At 34.8% G+C, this 24145-nt stretch overlaps 1 protein-coding gene and 1 long non-coding RNA gene across 11 annotated transcripts in view; one reads left to right on the top strand and one right to left on the bottom strand.

Annotated features, from left to right (window-relative positions):
• plppr2b (phospholipid phosphatase related 2b) overlaps window positions 1–24145 on the top strand; it is a 157191-nt gene that overhangs the window by 81372 nt on the left and 51674 nt on the right. The window lies entirely within an intron of this gene.
• LOC147843356 (uncharacterized) lies at window positions 5416–12031 on the bottom strand. The gene is made up of 4 exons (XR_015493212.2): window positions 8795–12031; window positions 7141–8038; window positions 5847–6385; window positions 5416–5594 (listed from the first exon to the last, which is right to left on the bottom strand). It is a non-coding gene; the product is annotated as an uncharacterized LOC147843356 (long non-coding RNA).

Raw genomic sequence — 24145 nt, 5'->3', positions numbered from 1 at the left:
CAATATATAAATTCATTCATGTTGATCCTGGACCATCAATATATAAATTCACTAATGTTGATCCTGGACCATCAATTTATAAATTCACTCATGTTGATCCTGGACCATCAATTTATAAATTTACTAATGTTGATCCTGGACCATCAATATATAAATTCACTAATGTTGATCCTGGACCATCAATTTATAAATTTACTCATGTTGATCCTGGACCATCAATATATAAATCCACTCATGTTGATCCTGGACCATCAATATATAAATTCATTAATGTTGATCCTGGACCATTAATATATAAATTCACTAATGTTGATCCTGGACCATCAATATATAAATTCACTAATGTTGATCCTGGACCATCAATTTATAAATTCACTAATGTTGATCCTGGACCATCAATATATAAATTCACTAATGTTGATCCTGGACCATCAATAAATGAATTCACTAATGTTGATCCTGGACCATCAATATACAAATTCACACATGTTGATCCTGGACCATCAATTTATAAATTCACTAATGTTGATCCTGGACCATCAAAATATAAATTCACTAATGTTGATCCTGGACCATCAATATATAAATTCACTAATGTTGATCCTGGACCATCAATATATAATTTCACTCATGTTGATCCTGGACCATCAATATATAAATTCACTAATGTTGATCCTGGACCATCAATTTAAAAATTCATTAATGTTGATCCTGGACCATCAATATATAAATTCACTAATGTTGATCCTGGACCATCAATTTATAAATTCACTCATGTTGATCCTGGACCATCAATTTAAAAATTCACTCATGTTGATCCTGGACCATCAATATATAAATTCACTAATGTTGATCCTGGACCATCAATTTATAAATTCACTCATGTTGATCCTGGACCATCAATATATAAATTCACTCATGTTGATCCTGGACCATCAATATACAAATTCACACATGTTGATCCTGGACCATCAATTTATAAATTCACTAATGTTGATCCTGGACCATCAATTTATAAATTCACTCATGTTGATCCTGGACCATCAATATATAAATTCACTAATGTTGATCCTGGACCATCAATATATAAATTCACTAATGTTTATCCTGGACCATCAAAATATAAATTCACTAATAATGATCCTGGACCATCAATATATAAATTCACTAATGTTGATCCTGGACCATCAATAAATAAATTCATTCATGTTGATCCTCGACCATCAATATATAAATTCACTAATGTTGATCCTGGACCATCAATATATAAATTCACTCATGTTGATCCTGGACCATCAATATATAAATTCACTAATGTTGATCCTGGACCATCAATATAAAAATTCACTAATGTTGATCCTGGACCATCAATATACAAATTCACTAATGTTGATCCTGGACCATCAATATATAAATTCACTAATGTTGATCCTGGACCATCAATATATAAATTCACTAATGTTGATCCTGGACCATCAATTTAAAAATTCACTAATGTTGATTCTGGACCATCAATATATAAATTCACTAATGTTGATCCTGGACCATCAATATACAAATTCATTAATGTTGATCCTGGACCATCAATTTAAAAATTCATTAATGTTGATCCTGGACCATCAATATATAAATTCACTAATGTTGATCCTGGACCATCAATATATCAATTCACTAATGGTGATCCTGGACCATCAATTTACAAATTCACACATGTTGATCCTGGACCATCAATATATAAATTCACTAATGTTGATCCTGGACCATCAATTTATAAATTCACTCATGTTGATCCTGGACCATCAATATATAAATTCACTAATGTTGATCCTGGACCATCAATTTATAAATTCACTCATGTTGATCCTGGACCATCAATTTATAAATTCACTCATGTTGATCCTGGACCATCAATTTATAAATTCACTCATGTTGATCCTGGACCATCAATATACAAATTCACACATGTTGATCCTGGACCATCAATTTATAAATTCACTAATGTTGATCCTGGACCATCAATATATAAATTCACTAATGTTGATCCTGGACCATCAAAATATAAATTCACTAATGTTGATCCTGGACCATCAATATATAAATTCACTAATGTTGATCCTGGACCATCAATATATAAATTCACTAATGTTGATCCTGGACCATCAATATATAAATTCATTCATGTTGATCCTGGACCATCAATATATAAATTCACTAATGTTGATCCTGGACCATCAATTTATAAATTCACTCATGTTGATCCTGGACCATCAATATATAAATTTACTAATGTTGATCCTGGACCATCAATATATAAATTCACTAATGTTGATCCTGGACCATCAATTTATAAATTTACTCATGTTGATCCTGGACCATCAATATATAAATCCACTCATGTTGATCCTGGACCATCAATATATAAATTCATTAATGTTGATCCTGGACCATTAATATATAAATTCACTAATGTTGATCCTGGACCATCAATATATAAATTCACTAATGTTGATCCTGGACCATCAATTTATAAATTCACTAATGTTGATCCTGGACCATCAATATATAAATTCACTAATGTTGATCCTGGACCATCAATAAATGAATTCACTAATGTTGATCCTGGACCATCAATATATAAATTCACTAATGTTATCCTGGACCATCAATATATAAATTCACACATGTTGATCCTGGACCATCAATTTATAAATTCACTAATGTTGATCCTGGACCATCAAAATATAAATTCACTAATGTTGATCCTGGACCATCAATATATAAATTCACTAATGTTGATCCTGGACCATCAATATATAATTTCACTCATGTTGATCCTGGACCATCAATATATAAATTCACTAATGTTGATCCTGGACCATCAATATACAAATTCATTAATGTTGATCCTGGACCATCAATTTAAAAATTCATTAATGTTGATCCTGGACCATCAATATATAAATTCACTAATGTTGATCCTGGACCATCAATTTATAAATTCACTCATGTTGATCCTGGACCATCAATTTAAAAATTCACTCATGTTGATCCTGGACCATCAATATATAAATTCACTAATGTTGATCCTGGACCATCAATTTATAAATTCACTCATGTTGATCCTGGACCATCAATATATAAATTCACTCATGTTGATCCTGGACCATCAATATACAAATTCACACATGTTGATCCTGGACCATCAATTTATAAATTCACTAATGTTGATCCTGGACCATCAATTTATAAATTCACTCATGTTGATCCTGGACCATCAATATATAAATTCACTAATGTTGATCCTGGACCACCAATATATAAATTCACTAATGTTGATCCTGGACCATCAATATATAAATTCACTAATGTTTATCCTGGACCATCAAAATATAAATTCACTAATAATGATCCTGGACCATCAATATATAAATTCACTAATGTTGATCCTGGACCATCAATAAATAAATTCATTCATGTTGATCCTCGACCATCAATATATAAATTCACTAATGTTGATCCTGGACCATCAATATATAAATTCACTCATGTTGATCCTGGACCATCAATATATAAATTCACTAATGTTGATCCTGGACCATCAATATAAAAATTCACTAATGTTGATCCTGGACCATCAATATACAAATTCACTAATGTTGATCCTGGACCATCAATATATAAATTCACTAATGTTGATCCTGGACCATCAATATATAAATTCACTAATGTTGATCCTGGACCATCAATTTAAAAATTCACTAATGTTGATTCTGGACCATCAATATATAAATTCACTAATGTTGATCCTGGACCATCAATATACAAATTCATTAATGTTGATCCTGGACCATCAATTTAAAAATTCATTAATGTTGATCCTGGACCATCAATATATAAATTCACTAATGTTGATCCTGGACCATCAATATATCAATTCACTAATGGTGATCCTGGACCATCAATTTACAAATTCACACATGTTGATCCTGGACCATCAATATATAAATTCACTAATGTTGATCCTGGACCATCAATTTATAAATTCACTCATGTTGATCCTGGACCATCAATATATAAATTCACTAATGTTGATCCTGGACCATCAATTTATAAATTCACTCATGTTGATCCTGGACCACCAATATATAAATTCACTAATGTTGATCCTGGACCATCAATATATAAATTCACTCATGTTGATCCTGGACCATCAATATATAAATTCACTAATGTTGATCCTGGACCATCAATATAAAAATTCACTAATGTTGATCCTGGACCATCAATATATAAATTCACTAATGTTGATCCTGGACCATCAATATATAAATTCACTAATGTTGATCCTGGACCATCAATATATAAATTCACTAATGTTGATCCTGGACCATCAATATAAAAATTCACTAATGTTGATCCTGGACCATCAATTTAAAAATTCACTAATGTTGATCCTGGACCATCAATATATAAATTCACTAATGTTGATCCTGGACCATCAAAATATAAATTCACTCATGTTGATCCTGGACCATCAATTTATAAATTCACTCATGTTGATCCTGGACCATCAATATACAAATTCACACATGTTGATCCTGGACCATCAATTTATAAATTCACTAATGTTGATCCTGGACCATCAAAATATAAATTCACTAATGTTGATCCTGGACCATCAAAATATAAATTCACTAATGTTGATCCTGGACCATCAATTTATAAATTCACTCATGTTGATCCTGGACCATCAATATACAAATTCACACATGTTGATCCTGGACCATCAATTTATAAATTCACTAATGTTGATCCTGGACCATCAATATATAAATTCACTAATGTTGATCCTGGACCATCAATTTATAAATTCACTCATGTTGATCCTGGACCATCAAAATATAAATTCACTCATGTTGATCCTGGACCATCAATATTTTAATTCACTAATGTTGATCCTGGACCATCAGTTTATAAATTCACTAATGTTGATCCTGGACCATCAATTTATAAATTCACTCATGTTGATCCTGGACCATCAATTTAAAAATTCACTCATGTTGATCCTGGACCATCAATATATAAATTCACTCATGTTGATCCTGGACCATCAATATACAAATTCACACATGTTGATCCTGAACCATCAATATATAAATTCACTAATGTTGATCCTGGACCATCAATTTAAAAATTCATTAATGTTGATCCTGGACCATCAATTTATAAATTCACTCATGTTGATCCTGGACCATCAATTTATAAATTCACTAATGTTGATCCTGGACCATCAATATATAAATTCACTAATGTTGATCCTGGACCATCAATTTATAAATTCACTCATGTTGATCCTGGACCATCAATATATAAATTCACTCATGTTGATCCTGGACCATCAATATATAAATTCACTAATGTTGATCCTGGACCATCAGTTTATAAATTCACTAATGTTGATCCTGGACCATCAATTTAAAAATTCACTCATGTTGATCCTGGACCATCAATATATAAATTCACTAATGTTGATCCTGGACCATCAATTTATAAATTCACTCATGTTGATCCTGGACCATCAATATATAAATTCACTAATGTTGATCCTGGACCATCAATATATAAATTCACTCATGTTGATCCTGGACCATCAATATACAAATTCACACATGTTGATCCTGAACCATCAATATATAAATTCACTAATGTTGATCCTGGACCATCAATTTAAAAATTCATTAATGTTGATCCTGGACCATCAATATATAAATTCACTAATGTTGATCCTGGACCATCAATATATAAATTCACTCATGTTGATCCTGGACCATCAATATTTCATTCACTAATGTTGATCCTGGACCATCAATTTAAAAATTCACTCATGTTGATCCTGGACTATCAATATATAAATTCACTAATGTTGATCCTGGACCATCAATATATAAATTCACTCATGTTGATCCTGGACCATCAATTTAAAAATTCACTAATGTTGATCCTGGACCATCAATATATAAATTCACTAATGTTGATCCTGGACCATCAATTTAAAAATTCATTAATGTTGATCCTGGACCATCAATTTATAAATTCACTCATGTTGATCCTGGACCATCAATTTATAAATTCACTAATGTTGATCCTGGACCATCAATATATAAATTCACTAATGTTGATCCTGGACCATCAATTTATAAATTCACTCATGTTGATCCTGGACCATCAAAATATAAATTCACTCATGTTGATCCTGGACCATCAATATTTTAATTCACTAATGTTGATCCTGGACCATCAGTTTATAAATTCACTAATGTTGATCCTGGACCATCAATTTATAAATTCACTCATGTTGATCCTGGACCATCAATTTAAAAATTCACTCATGTTGATCCTGGACCATCAATATATAAATTCACTAATGTTGATCCTGGACCATCAATTTATAAATTCACTCATGTTGATCCTGGACCATCAATATATAAATTCACTAATGTTGATCCTGGACCATCAATATATAAATTCACTCATGTTGATCCTGGACCATCAATATACAAATTCACACATGTTGATCCTGAACCATCAATATATAAATTCACTAATGTTGATCCTGGACCATCAATTTAAAAATTCATTAATGTTGATCCTGGACCATCAATATATAAATTCACTAATGTTGATCCTGGACCATCAATATATAAATTCACTCATGTTGATCCTGGACCATCAATATTTCATTCACTAATGTTGATCCTGGACCATCAATTTAAAAATTCACTCATGTTGATCCTGGACTATCAATATATAAATTCACTAATGTTGATCCTGGACCATCAATATATAAATTCACTCATGTTGATCCTGGACCATCAATTTAAAAATTCACTAATGTTGATCCTGGACCATCAATATATAAATTCACTAATGTTGATCCTGGACCATCAATTTAAAAATTCATTAATGTTGATCCTGGACCATCAATATATAAATTCACTAATGTTGATCCTCGACCATCAATATATAAATTCACTAATGTTGATCCTGGACCATCAATATTTCATTCACTAATGTTGATCCTGGACCATCAATTTAAAAATTCACTCATGTTGATCCTGGACCATCAATATTTCAATTTACTAATGTTGATCCTGGACCATCAATTTAAAAATTCACTAATGTTGATCCTGGACCATCAATATATAAATTCACTAATGTTGATCCTGGACCATCAATATATAAATTCACTCATGTTGATCCTGGACCATCAATATATAAATTCACTAATGTTGATCCTGGACCATCAATATATAAATTCACTAATGTTGATCCTGGACCATCAATTTATAAATTCACTCATGTTGATCCTGGACCATCAATATATAAATTCACTAATGTTGATCCTGGACCATCAATATATAAATTCACTAATGTTGATCCTGGACCATCAATATATAAATTCACTCATGTTGATCCTGGACCATCAATATATAAATTCACTCATGTTGATCCTGGACTATCAATTTATAAATTCACTAATGTCGATCCTGGACCATCAATATTTCAATTCACTCATGTTGATCCTGGACCATCAATTTAAAAATTCACTAATGTTGATCCTCGACCATCAATATATAAATTCACTCATGTTGATCCTGGACCATTAATATTTCATTCACTAATGTTGATCCTGGACCATCAATTTAAAAATTCACTCATGTTGATCCTGGACCATCAATATTTCAATTTACTAATGTTGATCCTGGACCATCAATTTAAAAATTCACTAATGTTGATCCTGGACCATCAATATATAAATTCACTAATGTTGATCCTGGACCATCAATATATAAATTCACTCATGTTGATCCTGGACCATCAATATATAAATTCACTAATGTTGATCCTGGACCATCAATATATAAATTCACTAATGTTGATCCTGGACCATCAATATATAAATTCACTCATGTTGATCCTGGACCATCAATATATAAATTCACTCATGTTGATCCTGGACTATCAATTTATAAATTCACTAATGTCGATCCTGGACCATTAATATTTCAATTCACTCATGTTGATCCTGGACCATCAATTTAAAAATTCACTAATGTTGATCCTGGACTATCAATTTATAAATTCACTAATGTCGATCCTGGACCATCAATATTTTAATTCACTAATGTTGATCCTGGACCATCAGTTTATAAATTCACTAATGTTGATCCTGGACCATCAATTTAAAAATTCACTCATGTTGATCCTGGACCATCAATTTAAAAATTCACTAATGTTGATCCTCGACCATCAATATATAAATTCACTCATGTTGATCCTGGACCATCAATATTTCATTCACTAATGTTGATCCTGGACCATCAATTTAAAAATTCACTCATGTTGATCCTGGACCATCAATATTTCAATTTACTAATGTTGATCCTGGACCATCAATTTAAAAATTCACTAATGTTGATCCTGGACCATCAATATATAAATTCACTAATGTTGATCCTGGACCATCAATATATAAATTCACTCATGTTGATCCTGGACCATCAATATATAAATTCACTAATGTTGATCCTGGACCATCAATATATAAATTCACTAATGTTGATCCTGGACCATCAATATATAAATTCACTCATGTTGATCCTGGACCATCAATATATAAATTCACTCATGTTGATCCTGGACTATCAATTTATAAATTCACTAATGTCGATCCTGGACCATTAATATTTCAATTCACTCATGTTGATCCTGGACCATCAATTTAAAAATTCACTAATGTTGATCCTGGACCATCAATATATAAATTCACTAAAGTTTATTCTGAACCATTAAACATTTCGGACAAATTGTTCACTCACCAGCCACTTTATCAGATACACCGGTTCATTTGCTCGTTAATGCAAATTTCTAATAGCCAATCACATGGCAGCAATTCAATGCATTTAGGCTTATAGACATGGTCAAGATGATCTGCTGCAGTTCAAACCGAGCATCAGGAATAGGGAAGAAATGTGATTTAAGTGACTATGCCATGCAGGATTAAGGCAGTAATGAAGCCAAAAGGGGGTGCAACATGGTACTTGTAAATACCTAATAAAATGGCAGGTGAGTGTAATTTTACTTTAAAACTTCAATTTCGAAATGAATTCTGAACATGCAAGTCATAAAATAATAATAATAGAATTGCTAAATGTCAGTTTACAGGGCTTTTAAGTGTGTGGTGAACAGTGTGAGGTTGAAACAGATATTTCAGAAAATAAAAATATGTTATTAAATGTCTGAGGTTCCTCTGTAAGAAGCTCTCTCCGCCTGAGCACTCTCCATGCACTGCCATTTTCAATAATCTATGGAGTGGAAATACATTAAACCGTACCTGAAACTCGGCTCCCTTGACTGGCAGCTCTAATAAATACTTCCAGAGCCGCGCGCATTACCGTCACACGCTATACCTGAGTGTGACGCATGAGTCACTTAACATTAGCATGAACATCACAGTCATCCTTTGAACTCAGTCACAGTATACTGTCAGTCTGCGTTTCTCCATGACCTCCTTACTCATCTGTGATGTTTTCATCCCACATCTCTTTATTCTGAAGTCCTCGCTGGCTCCTCCGTCTCTGAGGCAAATACCCTCAAAAGCGCTCTTAATTAATCCTGCTAATGAGCAGAGTTAGCGTACACAGTGCCTGATTGCTTCAATCGCCTTAGGCCCAGTGCGGAGGCAAAGATTTCAGCCAAAAATGTTTGCATCAGACTTACATGGAAATTTAATGGGACTGCGTTTGGATGCACACTATTTTGACGGTCCCGTTAGACACTGTGTTGACTACCTGTCAGCTGACTCTTATTAGGGTATTAGAAGACTGTCAGGCTAGGGGTAGTAGAATAAACTGAAATGCAGTACAACAGCTACGGTTGTTTTCGGAAGCTTACGTTCTATTTAGTTAGGCCTGTGCAATATTTATTTATTTATTTTTTTGACAGATATAGCGATTTCGATGTGATTTGCAATTCAAATTTGTAGTAAAGCTCCAGCTCAATAATCTGTATTGTAGCTTTTACTGCTAAAATGCAGTGAGTGTTCGTTAAAAAATAAACTTAAAAGATTTTACTTATATTAGCAAACAGTTGACTTTTTGGCAAGATGCTCCTCATATGTTGCTTTTTTAGGTGCCGGTTGTTGTATTTCCTCATTATGTAGCAACAATTCTGCGACAGCTCTTACAAATTAGCTGGTTTCGTTTGGTGTCTGTGACTTTGAAACCAAAATATTTCCATATTACAGACGTGCTGTTTTTCTTTGATATTGATTAGTCTATTATTGCTACTGAAGCAGCAAATGCCATCATCCCACTCGTTCGCGATTTCCTGTCTGATTGTCTTCTATTGTGGGTGTTCTGCATAGTTCGGTTAAGCAAGAGTGAACGAAAGTATGCTTACCCAGTTGGCTAGTAAGACTGGCACACACCCAGACTGGCTATATATTTCATATTACAGCCTCTTTTGATTAGCTAATCGCAACATTTCAAATCGTGATTGTGATTTGATTTTGATTAATCGAACAGCGCTACGATTCATTCATTCAATCATTCATTTTCTTTTCGGCTTGGTCCCTTTATTAATCAGCAATCGCCACAGCGGGATGAACCGCCCGCACAGCCCTACTAATAACTGAAAACAGAATTTTACATGTGATTTGTTTTCTATCTTCTGTGGAGAAAAGAAAGATGGCAGATCTCTCTCTTTTTTTTCTATTTTATTAAAACATGACTCCCATGTTCGCTTGGGTTTCCTACGGGTGCTCCGATTTCCCCCACAACTCAGAAGAAATGTGGTATAGGTGTATTGTTTAAGCTAAATTGTTCGTAGTGTATGTGTGTGAATGAGTGTGTATGGATGTTTCCCAGTGATGGGTCGCAGCTGGAAGGGCATCCACTGCGTAAAAAATATGCTGGATAAGTTAGCAGTTCATTCCGCTGTGGCCACCCTTGATAAATTAAGGGACTAAGCTGACAAGAAAATGAATGAATCTATTAAAACATGAACTGCCCTTGATTGATTGAACAGTAACTTTTTTTCTTAAAGTAAACCTATAATGCCCCTTTTAAAAAGATGTAAAGCAAGTATCCCTAGTGTATGTGAAATGCCAGCTCAAAATTACCCCACAAATAATGTTTTATAACTCTTTGAAACTGCTTCTATTATGCTTTGAATCTAATTCTACCATTTTGTTGACAGTCACTTTAAATTCAAATGAGATTCTTTTCAAAAAAGGGCGGAGCTACAAATGCCTGTGTGTCAGCATATAGTGGCAGTTTCAAAGACTAACGTCTTATGCCAAGGAGTGAGAGGTCATCAATAATGGGCGGGGCTTTCCCCCTCTAATGACTTGTACAAAGGGAAAATATCAATCAAAGTGTTTCTGCAGTGTTTCTGTTCTTATCAAGTGTGATTATAAAAAATACAGTTTATTAATTTTTATATTTAAAAGCTGGCTATATTCACACACTGCTGCCACACAACTGTATTTAAACGACTTATAAAAGTGTTTTTTTTTTAATAATAGGTCCCCTTTAAAGCATTCAGGTAAAGCTCTGCACAAATCCTTATTGTAAACAAACATAAAAGTACTGTTTTTTTAATCTTGCATGTGTTTGAGGTTTTTAGGACACACCTGTGATCCATTTCTAGGTCTTAATCCACTATTTGAGAACCACTGCTTTTGTGCTTTTTTTATTTTACCTTTCACAGGTTGTGTAATATACCCGTTTGTGAAGGTAAAGATCTGTAAACTTGTAAAAATACAAAAATATACAATTTATTGAGATGGATTATCTCTCTATTGAAATGCATCATCAGTAATCTCAGTCTTACCTTCACAAACTGATAGAATTTTAACAAATTTGCTTTAATTACATTTTTGCTGCATTGAAATGGTAGTACCTTTCGTATCTTAGTAACAAATAAATAACAAGTATATTGCTGTAAAATTACTGCAATAACTGAATACAAAAAAAAAATGTTCAAACAAGCAGTGAGGATTTATCTGCAGCAGAGATGTCAAACTCAATTCCTGGAGGGCTGCAGCCCTGCACAGTTTAGTTCCAACCTTAATTAAACACACCTGAGTCCTTCAGGCTTGTTTGAAACCTACTGGTAAGTGTGTTGGAGCAGTGTAGGAACTAAACTGTGCAGGGCTGCAGCCCTCTGGTAATTGAATTTGACATCCCTGGTCTGCAGTATACACTAGCTGACAAAAGTCTTGTTTGTGATTAATCATCGATTGAACTGCATCCCAATCATCACAAATGCTGCAGAAGACCTATTAGAAGATTCTCAGTGAAATCAGTCAAGTTTGGTGAAGGAAAAATCATGGTTTGGGGTTTCATTCAGTATGGGGCATGTGAGAGATCTGCTGAGTTGATGGCAACATCAACAGCTTGAGGTATCAAGACATTTGTGCTGCCCATTACATTACAACTTCCTCATTTTCCTCTGGTAAAATAAGCGTAATCTAGAGGCCTTTGCCTTTCATATAAGCCACTTCTGATACCAAAGGATCAACTAGAAGTCAAGTTATTATTTGTTGTTCCTAAAACTTGGATAGGCAAGACTTTTGTCAGGTAGTGTAAACCAGTTCCATATTTTTACATTTCCATTTCTTATTATTCAAATAAGCTAGTATTCCAAACAAAGCCAAAAGTTGACGATAACTATCACTTTCATAGCATAGTATCTCTCTCTCTCTCTCTCTCTCTCTCTCTCTCTCTCTCTCTCTCTCTCTCTCTCTCTCTCTCTCTCTCTCTCTCTCTCTCTCTCTCCCTCTCTCTCTGCTAGTATCAGCTCTCCCCTGTGGACCATAATCCTTTGTTCTACAAATTTGCATCTCATTATCAGTTGCGTTTGGTAAAACTGTCTTTAGAATTTTTCTCTCCCCTTTCCCTGATGCAGTTCCAGATCGGTTTCATTCCATGCTTCATCTCAACACTGTAGACATCCATTATCTGCACATTAAAAGCTTGAGAATCTCTCAGCACTGATGCGCTTCCTCAATGAACACTTGGTGTGGCTTTAAAAAAAAACTTTTTTCATGAAGTGTGATCTGGTCCAACTCTGCTCAAGTCTGCAAAGTAATAACTGATTGAAAAAAAGATTTTTTTGTTTTTGTAATTAAAGATTTTAATTTAGAAACTGACTTCAATGTTGATTGAGTCTCCATAGCAACTAACACAGCTTTTTAATATCATTTGGTTTGCATAAAATGTTCCTCATATAGACCTTAATCAAAGTTCTTAGTGCATTACTGCACAGCCGGAGCACTTCATATTCTAATGCAGAGAACTTCACTAATGATTGTTTGGAAAATACAATAATGAAGACTTCAAAATAAATATGTGACAATAATATTATGCAATAATATATTATTTGAAAGTACTGCTGAGTTTCCCAGTTTGGCAATATTAAGAAAATATATAGTTACTGCATTTTTGTGGGACAGTAAGTGCTATTAATAATGTTGAAAATTTAGAAATAACCTGTTTTAATGGCATTTTAACGGTAAGCATCACAACAAACGTCATTATTAATAGATTTTTAGTTTTATTAACAGCTATAAACAGATTACCTTTTAAAGTGTTTCATGGATATTCATTTATAACATTTTGTAGCCCTGAAAATAAAGACATCCAACACTTGAGTAATCTATGGGACACAAAATTTAGTGTTATAAAAAATGCAAGTTGGTTTTTAAAGAAATGCAGTTAGAAATGTTATTCTCGGTTTAAATTAAGATTAACATTTCTTTAGTGAAATCAGAAATCAGAGTTATTAGCCCTCTTTGAATTTCTTTTCTTGTTTAAGTATTTCCCAACTGATGTTTAACGGAGCAAGGAAATTTTCAGTTTGTCTAATAATATTTTTCTTCTGGAGAAAGTCTTATTTGTTTTATTTCAGCTAGAACACATTTGTACTTGAAAGGTCCATATTGGTACCTCAAAAGTATATATTAGTACCTAAAAAATTTAAGAGGAACACGTTTGTACCTTTTAGGAACTAATATGTACCCTTGAGATATTTATATACACCATTAAGGATCAAATTTGTACTTTTTGAAATGGTACTATCGCAGTGACAGCTCGCGTACCTTTATTTCTGGGAGTGTAGTTAAGCCTTCAAATGTCACATTAAGCTGTATAGAACTGTCTTGAAAATTATCTAGTCAAATATTATGTACCGTCTTCATGACAAAGATAAAACAAATCAGTTATTAGAAATGAGTTATTAAAACTATTATATTTAGAAATGTGTTGGAAAAAAATCTTCTGTACCTAAAAAATAAACAGGGGAGCTAATAATTCAGGGGGTTTAATAATTCTGATTTCAACTGTATTTAAAAAGTTCTACCTTTTTAAAGCAGTGATAAAAGCAATTGTAAATGTTTACAGAGTAAACATTTCAGTATTTAGGAAATCTTTTAAATACACACCCAGCTGGCACAGGACGTCCAAATTGATGTTATACCCTAACATCGTGGAAATGTTGCATTTCGTTTGAAAACGAAAATCAGGTTGACGCCAGATCCTAACATCAGGCCTGACCTCAACCTAAAGTCCAACCTAAAATCAACCAAATATCAATGTCTAATGATGTTACAGCTTGACGTTGTGTGGACGTCACCACTTTGATCTATTAGACGTTGGATTTTGGTGACCCCTGAACTGACGAATAAATGTCAGTATTTGATATCAATATGACGTTGGTTTAAGATTTTGGCTTGATGTCAGATTTTGGTTACTTTCCAACACAACCTAAAATCAACCAAATATCAACGTCATGTGACGTTGTTATTGGACGCCAAAATAACAATGGCCCTGAACGCTGGCTAAACATTGAATTTTGGTCACCTGACTTCATAACCTAAATCTAATCTTATACAAACGTCTTATGACATTGTATGCCTGCTGGGTATCTTCTGTTTATATAAATTAACTTGCTGCAAAGTTTCTATATGTTTTATTGTATTGATGTCACCACAATGATAGTGGGTAATGGGGAACTAAAACGCCAGTGTTGCCACCTACTGGACTAACTATATAGTGTGAGCTATTTTTTGAAAGGGTACCTATTTTGCCCATTTTTGCAGGATATAAAATAAGTCTTTAAGGTCCCTAGAGTATGTTTGTGACGTTCTTAGCTCAAAATACCCCACAAATAATGTTTTTATAACTCTGAAACTGCGTCTTTTACACTTTGATCCAAATGTTGCCATTTTGGCGACTGCCACTTTAAATTCAAATGAGATTGTTCATCCAGCTCTCTTAGGAAAAGAAGGCAGAGCTACAAATGCCTACATAACAGCAAATTCAAAATGGCTGCTTCTCACTCAGGGCTGACTATGCTACTAATGCCTAGTTCAAACTAAAGGATTTTAAGCCTGATTTGAGCCCGATTTGGAAGTTAACAAGCTCGCCGACAGATCGGGCTGTGATCGTGAAGAAATCTGCAGGTGCACGGCGCTCGCCGCTCTTTATGTGTGAACTACTGAACAACGCATCAACGAGGCTCGCTGACGCGTCGCCGACACCTCGCAGACTGAAATCCAACATTTAGCATGCTAAATATTCCAGAGCAGTCGGCCGACTCAACCCCACGTGTGGTCAGATGTAGTGACGAGCTGCAGCCAATGAGAGAGCATATCAGCATGAGCTGAATGCCTGTGTGTTCAGGAGCTCAGCAGAAACATCTGTGATTGGTCAGAATGGGCATCGGTGCACTCGCTTCATTCTGCGTTAGCACAGACATGAGAGGAGGATATATTAACAGTGGAACTAGAATTCTGTAACTATTAGAATTACCATACTGCTCATTCTGACGGTTCTCATATGAAACGCCATATTGTCACAACATATTTACATTCAAAGCTATTATTGAGATATTAAAATTAAGCTTTGAATGTCTGGCATCATATTTAATGACACCATTACCCTAAAAATATAATCTTTTTTTTGTAATACAGCCTATAAATATGTAGTTAAGATACTAAAACACTTAAAGGCTTGGCTTTCATTTTCACTTTCAAACAGGAGCTATTTCACAGCACATAATATGCTTAAAGATATCTAAAGTAAATTGATGTTTTTGCCATCAGAAAGTTTTGTTTATGTTAGCAGGAAGTTGCTAGGCAAGAAAATGCACACATATTTAAAGTCACAGTGAAAAGTATCAGACATGCATGCAGTCAGTTTAACCAATATGGTCATTTAAGGCAGAAATGCTCAGTTCTTTACTGTTTTGTAAAAAAAAAAAAAAACAATGTCAGAAAGAAATACACTAATAGTTAGAAAACGGCAGGGTGTTATAAATATGTTAGTTTTATTTCAAAGAGTTATAAAATTACAAAAATTAAAAACTCTCTGTGTATCTCTCCACTGGAACCTGCAGATGAGTGATTAATCCGCTGATAAATCAGCTGATTTGACAATGTTTTTAAATGCTTTCTCCAAAGCTTGAAACGCTGTCAGTGATGTAATCCGCACACAAGCAGCCAATAGTGTTCAGCTTTTTCTGACGACTCCTCTCTCAAAATTTCATTGGCTGTGGTTTGGTAGCTTGAATGAGCTGATGGGGAATGAGTTGTTGTCAGATCATGTAGTGTGTGACCCCCCTCTTGTGGATCGTTCACGGAGTGTTGCGTAGTGTGAACACCACAAAGATTAAAAGACACAAAGTCAGGTCATGTAGTGTGAACGGCACAGCGATCTGCTGATGTTTAAAATCCTGTAGTGTGAACTAGGCTTAAGGGAGAGATTGTTGATAATTGGTGGGGATTTCCCGCGCCGATGACATATACAAAGGGATAATCATAATCAACGTGTTTCTGCAAAAAAAAAAAAATAGAATTAATATATTCTTACTAATATATTCACACACTTTTGCTACACACAACTCTGTTTAAACTCCTTATAAACGTAATTTTTATTTTTACATAATGGTTTTCCTTTAAAGGGGCGATGAATGTAAAATGTTACGCAGTGTACAGTATTTTAATGACTGATCATTGGCTGAGTGCAGCGAAGGCAGATGCATTTTCGTAATCGTGAAATTTCCTATTGGGATTTGAAACTGCAGCCTTTGGTTTATACGCTCAGCGCCCTGAGCTGCCACCACCCATGCTTCTCTTAATCTATTAGACATGTTTTGTTAGAGATCAGTTTTTGAAGTCCCTCTTAAGTCCCTCAGAGGAGATAATTCTCCTTCCCGTGTTGATGTTCAGTGAGTGTGTTGCTGGAGATTAGATAAGACCAGAGATAAGAGACTCATTCTGAAGTTCCACAGAACAGCAGAGGTGGGAGGAACACATGGAAGCGTTCGCCAAGAGGAAAGATCCTTACTTTGATCACAATTTGTCTTAGTTCTTTGCGGCACAGTCACAAAAGCAGGCCGAATTAGATGAAGAATGCAGTGTGTTGCATAAAAATGCAATCGAAAAGTATCAAACTTATCAAAAATTTGAGTAGAGACTCAAAAGTGTTCAGAAGAAACAGAAAAATGTGCTCATAACAGAAGATAATATGAACAGAGAAGACTAAATCAAGGATATCAAGGAGTATTCATGCATTAATAATTAATTTGGTTTGCTGAGAAAAAAAGATATGGCAGAATTTGAGCATGAAGAAATATGTCTCGGTCAAATCAAATATTTGATTTAGTAAAAGTCAAAATTTATTATAGCACTTGATGTAGATTGTCAAATGTCATGCACTTTGCAGAAACAGGAAAATAATAAATCCTATAGCAATATTTTATTTTGTGGGACATATTCAATTTAATAAGTAGAATATTAGTAGAAGGCTGGTGTAGTTCAAATTAGTTCAAAATTAAAAATAATAATAATAATAATAATAATATATGTGAACTTGGACCACACAAATTTGTTTCTTTTTTCAGTTGAATACAAAAGATATTTTGAAAAAAAAAATGTTAGAAACATTTTGGAAAACTCAAAATACTAACAAAGCACTTTTGCAACTTTAAAACAGCCACATTGCATAAAAGCATCTGATAAAACTTGTCAATAAACAGAACACTATACAGTATTGTATATTTACTACATTATATACAAAATGAATAACCCTCCTGTGAATTTCTTATTATTTTCCTAATATTTCCCAAGTGAGGTTTAACAGAGCAAAGATGTTTTCCACATGATTTCATATAATATTTTTCTTTTAATATTCTTCTAATTATTTTACTTTGGCTACAATAAAAAACTAAATAAAAAAAAGATAAAATCTGTAAAGTTTAGTATCATTAGCCCTTACTTGACCTTTTAATTTAACTTGCCTAGTTAACCGAATTAAACTAGTTTAGCCTTTAAATTGCAATGTAAGCTGAATACTACCTTGTAAAATAACTAGTAAAATATCATGTACTATCATCATGGCAACTATTATGTTTAACTATTATGGCAACTGTTATGTTTAATGTTTTATATGTCTTCTTTAAACAGCAATTGGGAAATATTTGAAATTAAAATTAACATTACCAAAACATATTCAATTGAAATAAAAGTTTAAATTTAATTTTTTTTTATTTTGCTGGCCTTTTGAGAGTCAAATAAGAGTGGCTTTTGAGTCCTGATGCTTTTATGAAGAAAAACTATTTGTCTGTTCAAGAAGCAAAACACTATTTACAAATGTATGACCTTTAATCCACAGTAAACAATTCTCATTTGCCGGCTGTTTGCATAAAACATCCAACACATCTCCTTATTAGGTGTTCTGCACACAACTTTATTTCGAGCCTTTTATCACTCTCTTTAAATATATTCCAGTCTCTATCACCAGATTCTAGTGCAAATGTCCCATTCAAATCAGTTCAAACACAATGAACACATTACATTGATTTTGATGCAGAAATGCTTTTATTGCTCAACTGTACACGCATATATTTGCGCTGTTATTCATTCATTAATTTTATTTTTGGCTTAGTCCCTTTAATAATCCGGGGTCGTCACATTGGAATGAACCGCCAACTTATCCAGCACTTGTTTTACACAGCGAATGACCTTCCAGCTGCAACCCATCTCTGGGAAGCATCCATACACACTCATTCACACTCATACACTAAGGACAATTTAGCCTACCCAATTCACCTGTACTGCATGTCTATGGACTGTGGGGTAAACCAGAGCACCAGGAGGAAACCCACGCGAACGCTGGAAAACATGCAAACTCCGCTCAGAAAATTTGCGACCTTCTTACTGTGAGGCGACAGCACTATCTACTGCACCACTGCGTCACCCCATTTGATCGATTATTTAGAGAAATTCCACAGTTACAATTAAACAGCTTTTTAAAATTTCTTACAGTCTGTCCAATGTTATTGACAGTATTTAAGATGATATAATTTCTTAGTGACGATGTTTACTTAATTTTAAAGTATTGAGATTAAACATTATAAAAAGATCAAATTATATAAGGCCATGCATAGTATAACATAAATAAATAAAGATGAGTTTTAGTTTTTTAAAGATTTTGTTTTGTCTGCACATGTCATATATTTGATAAGTCCCAATGTTTTTACGATCACTTTTACTTTTACACTTATACCTGTACATTAAAATTGTTTTTATTCTCTGAAACGTGACGCAGCAAAATTGCTTCCAACATTGATAGTAATCAGAAATACCGCTTATGCAGCAAATGAACAGTATCTAAGACAACGAAGACTAGAGTAATAATTTAAAACTCTGTCATCACAGTAAAAAGACATTGTAAAATATAACACAAAAAACATTATCATATATTTTAAAAGAATCTTTATTTTTATCAGATTAATGCACCTTAAGAGACACATATTGTGTTTACAGTACTCTATGCACAACCATATGTATTTATTTCTTGACAACTAAGAAGTCCTACTATATAAAACACAATCAATACTTTGCTGTGTCCTGTACTGTATGTAAATTAAATATGTGTACACTATACTAATAAACAAAAAGGTGCCTGAAAAAACTTTGAACTATATTTTGACTTTAGAAATGTGGTATGTGAACAGCAGAGGGCACAATTACACCATTCATCTGGACGGAAGCTTCAAGGAAACGTTCATATTAGCTAACATTAATAAACTGTAATATATAATGTTTTTTCTAGGCTTTTGTTTCTGCTGTTATTATTAATGAACTTAGATTCATAATCACACTATAGTGATAAACAAAGTGAAAATAATAATTAAAAGTGTTTTTTTCACACATTGACAAAACTGAAGCAGGTTTAACTTGTCAGTCAACTGGTCCCAATAACCGTATACATTTCATTTCAAGACTTCACACTTGATACTAATAGTAGGTTTGGCGTGCTGTTCCCAGAGAAAACCCTCATGAGTTCGGAAACAATTGAGCCCAACCCAGGGCTCCCGCCTGCTCAATAAGCATGTAAAAGGGGTCCAAGTAAATTTCTCGAGAGCTCCCCCTGGTAAAGGAGGAAAAAGAGGGTGGGTGAGGGATTCTTCAAAAATGGAGATAAGCTAAGTAACGTGAAATGCGCTATTTATTGTAGGATTGGTTTAATCTGATTGGTTTACCGTGGATGTGAGACCAACCACGATCAATCATATCACATGCTTATCTTGAAATTAGTTTATCAAACTTCACGTAATCAGCAAAATAACCACCTAGAGAGGTTTGAGACTTCTTTTTTGCTTTGTTAACAGTGATGGATGACGTCTCCCTAAGACTTTTTTTCCTCTCTGTCACCCTCATGTCCATGTTTGTGACAGAGTGGCAGAGTTAGCATGACGGCTGATTTTGTATTTGCTGGCACAGCACTTAAAAAATTCAGAAAAACTGACTAAGCAATGGACTCGCTCTGAGAAACGAGGCCACAAAAGTGGACCACTCTTTAAAAGTCCCTTATGTTAGCAAACACATCTGTGGCATATTTCTCCAGACACAAACTGAGAAGTGTGTTTATGACATTGGCAGCACTCTCTCGAAATGTGTCCAAAAATATGGCCTTGCTTCTTGTTTGCATTTATAATTAGTTCATGTGAAAGTGTTTGACTTTGTGCCCTGCTGTCCTGTTTTCCTGCCGCTTACGTGAATGTTTGACCTTTCCTCGAAACAAAGGCGCACAATTAGTTTGCAATTAGCAGGACATTTGAAAATGTGATAATGAAGTTGATCCTGTCACTCCTGTTAGGTGGATTGTTTTCACACTCATTCGTCTTGACAAACTTCAAATTGTTTGCATTATACATTCACATTACATGCTTATGTTAGCCTGCCTTTTATTTTGATATATTATTGTGATTTTAAAATAACTGGTTTCCTTTATAGAATTTAATTTTATTCTGTGATGCAAATCTGAATTTTAAAGCATCATCCCAACAGTTTTTGAATCACACAATTCTTCGGAAATCATTCTAATATGATAGTTTTCTAATTAAGAAAGCATTAGTTAGGAAGAATGATAATAGTTAATGATTTTTGTAGAAACCATGATCTTGTAATTCTTAGTAATAATCTAAACATGTATCGTTTAATCATTTTAATAGCATTTTTGTTGAAAAATTGTTAGTCATTTTTAATAATTGCAAGTCTTTGCAATTATCCTTTAGAACCAAAAGAAGCCAGAGTAGGCACTTCACAGTTCCAGAAATAGCTAATTATTTAAGTTCTCAACAAAGGTGACGTTTTGAGCTTACTCACTCTTCATCAGAAATAATGATGAAGTCTGAAGAGTGTCTAGGCTCAAAACATTGCCTGTGGTGAGAACTTAAAGAAATTGAGAGTTCAGATGCGAAAACCTCTACATGCCGTCTGAATTCCCATCAAAATATAAAAAGGATTAAAATCCAAGACTGAAAAAAAAAATATATATATATATATATATATATATATATATATTTTTTTTTTTTCTTTTTTTTTTTTTTTCAGTCTTGGATTTTAATCCTCAAGCAAACCATAAGTAAAACCTAAAAACTGAATCTGTGTGTTTGTGTTTAGAATACTTTTATTAGCACATGATTTAAAGCATGAGTGATTCGTTATTTTCAGCTTTGTGTCAAGATTGAATTATTCCATTTGATTAACTGTTTGATGAAGCCATCAAAATCGTTAGCTGTAACCTACTTTGGAAAGCATCATTTTGCATTTTTACCCCTGTGACATGAGCCTGTGTCAATATGACAGAACTCAAATGCGTTTTTATCTTTTGAGCCAAAAGCAATGTACAAACGGCAACAAAATCTTGAGTAAAAACTGGTATATGAACATGAAAAACAGCCAAATCTTCCATCAGAGAGTGTTAATTTCCATTTTTCCAATTACATAAACATAATTGACCATTAATTGTTAAAACCACGAATTGTAGACAACAAAACAGGCCATGTGTCTCATTAAAACAACATATTTTAAAACCACTACAATTGTTAAAATCATTAAAAATCATGACACTTTATTGTAATAAATCCTAATGCTGAATGACATCCATCATAATATCAGTGAAATGCGTGTTAATGGTTTGGTGTTAATGAAAGGCTACTGATGTGGCTGTTGGGTTTCCAGTGACAAAAAAGGTTAAGAAGCTCTCTGTGGGCTTACAAAGCAGACTAAGCAGGGTGCAGAGCTCTGTTGATAGCTTTTAGATGAGCGCTAGCAGAAAACTCATGTTCATGTGGGATAAGAGCTAGAAATAACATGAAAGCACGCTCAGCGGGGGGAGACCGAAGCAGTCAGCAGAAAAGATCTTAGGCAAGTAGAACGAGAATGAAGCAATAACCAGGCAACGGTTTATACAAGAGCTTCGTGGATGATAATGAACTGAAGCACTGATGTACAATAGGATCTGAAAATATAATCATCTCTGATATTACCCATCATGAGTATTACCTATTATTATGAGTCTACGATTTGACATTTGGAAGGGGGTTTGGAAGATCATTCCTACAGCCATGATCAGCGAAAGAAAAAGTTCTGGAAAGTCATGTTGTGGTGATGTGATAGACTAAAGGTCATTGTGCATGCATTCATTCATTCTCTTCTGCTTGTCCGGATCGCAGTCTTAGGAGAGAACTCAAACTTCCCTCTCCCCAGACGTTTCCTCCAGCTCCTCTGGGGTCATCCCAAGGGGTTCCCAGGCGAGCCAAGAGACATAGTCCCTCCAGTCCCTACCCCGAGGCCTCTTTCCGGTGGGACATGCCTGAAACATCTCCCTAGGATTTTGGAGGCATCCGAAACAGATTACAGAACCTCCTTAGCTGACCTCTCTCAATCTGGTGCAGCAGTGGCTCTACTCCGAACTCCTCCTGGGGGGACCGAACACCTCACCCTATCTATAAGGGTGCGCCCTGCCATCCTGAGAAGGAAGCCCATTTTGGCTGCTTGTATCCAAGATCTTGTCCTTTTGGTCATGACCCAAAGCTCATGACCAGAGGTGAGAGAAGGAATGCAGACTGACCGAAAAATCTACTCTTTCTTGCACTGGTCAGCCTGTCAATCTCATGTTCCATCTTTCCCTCACTCGAGTGAGTTTCTGTGCCTGATGATTGGGTTTTCATAGTCCTAACGTTTGACCACCACCCATTCCACAATAGACCGGCCCCTTACGGCTCTCCCTGCAAGTGGTGAGCTTGTAGAAGGATGGTCCCACATCGCTCCTTCGGGCTGAACCCAGCCACCAGGTTCTCGCATATGAGCCCTAACCACAGGCCTGGCTCCAGGGTGTGGCCACGGATTCGCCATACCAGGTGACGACACAGTCTTTTTTGCCTTGGGAGACCCTAAAAGGGGCATTAGCCCCCAACAACGTAGCTCTTTTCATAGATCATTTAGGCACTCAAACCCTTCCACCAGGCCCGTGCAGAGACCGTCCAAAGGGCATGTGCAGGATAAAAAAAAAAAGGGGGGGGGGGTGTTGTCGCGGGTGTTCTGATCAGCTGTGTAGTCGCGCGCGTACTCAAGAGCGGTGTTGTCGCGTGCCTACTGAAGGGCGGGACCGAGGGTGTGCCGCGTCGCGGGGGCACTTTTGATCATTTTGGAAGGGCACTTTCTATCCAAGACTAAAAAGGGCATGTGCACTGCACAGGTTGAGCCCTATGTGTGCACGTGCCTGCCTTC

Source organism: Danio rerio, chromosome 6, assembly GCF_052040795.2.
Source record: "Danio rerio strain M-AB ecotype USA chromosome 6, GRCz13ab, whole genome shotgun sequence".
Taxonomy (NCBI): Eukaryota; Metazoa; Chordata; class Actinopteri; order Cypriniformes; family Danionidae; genus Danio; species Danio rerio.
This window is presented reverse-complemented; position numbering and strand designations above follow the sequence as displayed.